Here is a 5,725-nt window from a genome sequence, read left to right on the forward strand (position 1 = left end):
TAGCTCAGGTTAGTTGTTTCTGTGTGTATCCTCATCATGGTCTTGACCCCTCTGCACATATTATTGTGCGTCCCTGTCTTTGACTGGACTCTGTGAATTCGGCCCAATGATAGTTTTTCTACTTCATTATTTTCTGTCCGGTTGCTGATTATGTCTTTACATCTACTGCTTTTAAGAGAGTGTGTGTGTGTGTGTGTTCATGCATTTATATGTGTCTATGCATGTGTGCTTCCAAAATCTTAAAATGTATTATTTCATTGCTTGAGGTTTCCTTGATTTTTTTTTCATGTGGGCAATTAGAGCTATGACCTTCCCTCTTAGGATTACCTTCATTCTATCATAGGTTTTCTTATGCTGTCTTTTCCTTTTCTTTAATTCTAGGAATTGTTTGATGTTTTTCTTGGTTTCCTCAATGACACATTCATCATTCAACAGTATATTGTCCAATTTCCATGATTCTGTGTATTTTCTGTAGTTTTTCTTGCTGTTGACTTCCTGCTTTATTTAATATCAGTCAGGTAGACTACAGAAAGCGATTTCTTTTTCTTTTTTAAAAAGATTTATTTATTTATTGTGTATAGTGTTCTGTCTGCCTGTATCCTTGCTGGCCAGAAGAGGGCACCAGATCTCATTACAGATGGCTGTGAGCCACCATGTATTTATTTTAAATTTTGTTAAAGAAAACTGGTATTCAGCGAGACCGGTTTTAACCCGGGCTTTTTCAGACCCAGGCCAGCTGGCCTTGGTGGACAATGAGGAGTACTGAAACCTCAAGAACAATGGCAATGGGTTTTTGATCCTACTGTACCTATTGGTTTCGTGGGAGCCTAGGCAGTTTGGATGCTCACCTTACTAGACCTGGATGGAGGTGNTCTTTGGGCTGACTAGGAAGGGGGACTTGATTGGGAGAGGGGGAGGGAAAGGGGAGGCGGCGGTGGGGAAGAAACAGAAATCTTTAATTAACTAATAAGTAAATAAATAAATTAAAAAAACAGGGTCTCTTATAAGGAGAGTGTTATGTTCATATACCAGTCTTCATGCAGAAGATAGCATAGGAAGATACTGGATAAATAAATAAAAAACAAAAAAAAAAAGAAAACTGGTATTAGATAGAAAACCACCTCTTTGATTTTCTTAATGGCAAAATGTATTTTTGGGAATTTCATTTTTTTATTTTTAAGTATTTATTAGAGACACTATGAAAACCATAAATTAGCCACATGTGTTTTGCACTGGTAAGAATCTTACACGTTTAACAAAGTTAGTTGGCTAATTTATAATACATCCACTAAAAAAATCTTTCGAGCTGGGGGTCTCCTGCAGCCTGAGTTAGAGCAGAATGCCATTGCAAAAGAAGGCATTGTGGCTCAGTGTTGGGCCAAGAGGAGAAACATGGAGAGGCTGACACTTGCTTGTGGCAGGGTGGCTCTGAATTCCTTTGATGACCTGAATCCTGAATGTTTGGGACATGTGGGTCTTGTCTATGAGTATACCTTGGGCAAAAAGAAGTTCACCTTTATTGAGAAATGTAACAATCCCCCATTCTGTCACATTGCTGGTTAAAGGACCAAATAAGCACACACTGACTCAAATCAAGGATGCTATAAGAGATGGATTGAGGGCTGTCAAAAATGCCATTGATGATGGCTGTGTTGTCCCAGGTGCTGGTGCAGTAGAAGTGGCAATGGCAGAAGCTCTGATTAAATACAAGCCCAGCGTGAAGGGCACGGCTCAGTTTGGAGTCCGGGCATTTGTGGACGCCTTGCTCATTATTCCCAAGGTTCTTGCACAGAACTCTGGTTTTGACCTTCAGGAAACACCAGTTAAAGTTCAAGCTGAGCATTCAGAATCGGGTCAACTAGTAGGTGTGGGCTTGAACACAGGTGAGCCAATGGTAGCAGCAGAGACGGGTGTGTGGGACAACTACTGTGTGAAGAAGCAGCTGCTTCACTCCTGTACTCTGATTGCCACCAACATTCTCCTGGTGGATGACATCATGGAAGCTGGGATGTCCTCTCTGAAAGACTGAAGAAGTCTCCCTTGTTGCTGCATCTGTAATACTACTAAATGATGTGGGGAAATGGTCGTTTTTATCCGAGCTTCAAAGTGATTTGGAAAAGAATTTTTCTCTTCCTGGTTGAAGAAAAGGGAACAGGACATTTGGCACCTATTCAAATTATAATACTGTAAAAAATTTTTTTCACTGAGTGTACGCATAAAACAGACACGCTGAACAAGAAGTTTCAGCTACAATGATACAAAATTACATATTAAGATAAGTGTGTTGTCTACCTTGTTCCTTAAATGTTCTTTGAAAAATTGTAATGGTTTTCTCCTAAACAAGGCATAGTGGAGCAAGCCTGTAAGTCTAGCACTTTGGAAAAAAGGTCAGAAAGCTATTTCAATTTTTATATATTTAGGAGTCTTACTTTGTGTCATAACATGTAATCAATTTGGAGAAATTTTTACCATTTACTGAGAATGTACATTTTTGGAGTGTTTGGGTGAAATATTCTGTAGATATCTGTTAGGGTCACTTAATCTATGGTATAATTTAACTCCAAAGTTCGCCTGCTTGTTTTTGCTTGTTTGTTTGGTTTTTGTTTCGTGGAGACAGGCTTTTTCTGTATAGCCTTGGCTGTTCTAGAAATTGCTCTGTAGACCAGTCTGGCTTTGAACTCACCAAGATCTGCCTTTTTCTGCCTCCTGAGTGCTGGGATTAAAGGCATGTGCACCACGATCACCCAGCATTTTTTAAATGTCCTTTCTATCTGTGAGAGTGGGGTATTGAAATAATCCATTATCACTGTGTTGAGGTTAGTCTGTGGTTTTGTATCCAGGAGTATTTGCTTTGTGAAATTGTGTGCAGCTGTATTTACTGTAGATTGCTTAGAATGATAAAGGTTTCGTCATAGATTCTCCCTGTCCTCAGTATGAAGTGATGCTTTTAGACTCCTCTGACTACTTTTCTTCCTTCTGTCTACTTTGGATTTTAAGTCTGTCTGTCAGATATTAGAATAATGATACCTGCTTGATTCTGGTTTTATTTGCTTGGAATGGAATTTTCCATCCATTCACCCTAAGAATGAATATATATTGTGATTATATATATATATATATGTTTTGTTGCATTTTTAGGCAACAGGCAGAAATATTTTGCCAATCTATTAGTTTGTGTCTTTTGATTTTGTAATTATGACCATTAATGTTCAGAATTATTATTAAAAGTTTATTTTGATGCTTGAAACACCCAGGTCCCACAAATGTTATTGAAATGCTTTACAGCCAGAGTTTGCACTGGCGTGCCGCATTTTAAAATGATGCGGTGCTGCTGTTGCCGAATCAGGAAATCTCTCTACAGTACACCCTAGCAAACAGCAAAAGGCTGTGTTAGATTCTATATTTGTGTCTAGAATTCCTTTTTAAGCCCACTTAGGTTTTGCATGGAGTCCATTACCACGTTGTAGCACCAAACTATAGTAGGTAGAAGCATGCATTCATACAATATTCAATATAATTTAATTTTGTATCCATATACAAAAATCTATGCCGATGTATTATATAAAAACAATAACTCACAAATACCAATCTATTATCCTATCATCCAATTTCCCTTTTTTTCCCCAAAAAGATCCCTGAGCTTATAAAATTCCTCCCCCAACCCTCAACCGTATACTAATTATAATCAACCTCTAAATGATGTCCCTAAACCTGAGGACAAACTTTACTGGGAGAGGGGACTTCGTCCTCTAGAATTACTTCCACCTGTCATGGGGGTGACGTTCTTTCTGAGGGATCCTGTGAAAGTAAAATGATGGTTAAATTTCAAGATTAACGTCTGGTAAGATTGCAAATAGTCTCTGAGTATTTTGTGAGGTCTGGCCAGAATGTTGTATAAGATGTGCACCATTTCAGCTAACCAAGTAGGAACTGTCTTGTGCAGCTGGCACCCAAAACAGGCCTTGTAGTAGCACTATCAGTATCAGGACGTCATATCAACCAGGTGGAGTTGTTGTTACGGGGCCCCATCTTCTTCCTAGAAACTTCAAAGTTTACTGCAGTAAATTTCTAATGTTTGGCCTTTTATTAATCCTCATTTGTTTAACTAAAGTTCTAGCATAATTTATTGTCCACTGGAGTTGTTGGATGAGATTATTAATATGTTCAGCCTGAAGATTTCCTTCTGGTATTTCCTGTAGGGCTACCTAACCAATTATGTATCCTTTAAGCCTGCTTTTATCATTGAATGTTTCTTTCCCCCATTAACCATGAAACATAGTATAGTAGTCTGTATTGGCCACTGTTTTATATCAGAACTCGAAATAAATAATTTAAGTCCTTTGGGCTTTTGAAATTTATATTGAGAAGTCAGTTGTTATTCTTAAGGACCTTCCTTTTTACTTTATATGTTCCTTAGTGTTTTTATCTTGTAGCTTTCACCATACTTTCTCCTTTCTCTATATTTACTGTTTTAACTGATTTGGTGTGGAGATTTTCTTTTCTGGTCTTGTCTACTTGTTCTTGATGCCTTTTATATGTGGTCTTGGAGAATTTTCTGCTCTGCACTTATTGAAAATATTTTCAGGGCTGGAGGGATGGCTCAGCAGTTAAGAGTACTGGCTGCTCTTTCAGAGGTTTAGAGTTCAAATCCCTACACTAATGCAGTGGCTCACACATCTGAAACTGTAATTCTCTGGGATCTGATTCTCTCTTCTGGTATGAAGACATACATGCAGGCAAAACACCCATATACATAAAAGAAATAAATGAATAAATCTTTAGAGAATATTTTTCTATACTCTCAGCAAAGAGGCTTTTCTTCTGTAGTTGCATTGTACTCTCTAGATTTAGTCTTTTCACTGTGTTACAAACATCATGCAGGGACCGTTTGCGCATTCTTTCTAGTACCTGTCCTTGACTGAATGTATAAATCCTTCCTCTTTGTCTTCAAGGCCTGATATTCTGTCTTCCCTGTCATCTATACTATTGGAATGACTGGCTACTGAAATTATATTAGACTTGCTGAAATAATTATTTCTAGCATTATTTTAGTTTGGTTTTCCTTCAGTATTTCTCTTTAACAAATTATATTTTTGTCTCTTGCATTGATTTCTTTATTTCATTCAGGTGATACTTTTTTGTTCTCTTGAAATTGATTCCAGAGTGTATTCTTTATCCCTTTTATTTACTTGAACACGTTTATCACAATTACTTGTATTTTTTTATATGAAATTCCATCTGAGTCGATTATTCTGTATCATTACTCCGGGATTTATAGATTTTTTGAGGAGATGTGTTACCTTGGTTTTTCATGTTACTTGTACTTTCCCATTGTGACTTATATACTTAAACTCAGGTCATTGGTGGGGGTATTTCTGTTGTTTTATGTCCTCTCATTTTTCCTCTTTTATTGGTCATGTTTACGATGTTCAAGAGAGATTAGGTTTTAGTAATATTGAGATGCTATTTTCCTCTGTTACACTGGTGTTTGAGGTACCAGTTTCAATCCACAGTCTTTCCCTAAGAGTTGAATATTATTTAAAACAACAATCATTATTCAGGGGTGAACCTACTACACAAATAAGGTAACAATCTGGTATAAAATAATCATCCCTCAAATACCAATTATTTAGCGAGTAAAGGGTTACTGATAGCACAGGGTATAGTAGTATATTAGCTTTATGGGTATTAATAGAAAGACAAAGGAAAGAAAAATTAAAAGGAA

At 37.1% G+C, this 5,725-nt stretch overlaps 1 pseudogene; it reads left to right on the forward strand.

Moving 5' to 3' along the window:
• Positions 1-752: 752 nt before the first annotated feature.
• Positions 753-2,141, forward strand: LOC126495534 (T-complex protein 1 subunit zeta-like; annotated as a pseudogene).
• Positions 2,142-5,725: the final 3,584 nt, after the last annotated feature.

The sequence above is a fragment of the Alexandromys fortis genome, unplaced genomic scaffold (assembly GCF_014885135.2).
Source record: "Alexandromys fortis isolate MF-2015 unplaced genomic scaffold, M_Fortis_MF-2015_v1.1 scaffold_504, whole genome shotgun sequence".
Taxonomy (NCBI): Eukaryota; Metazoa; Chordata; class Mammalia; order Rodentia; family Cricetidae; genus Alexandromys; species Alexandromys fortis.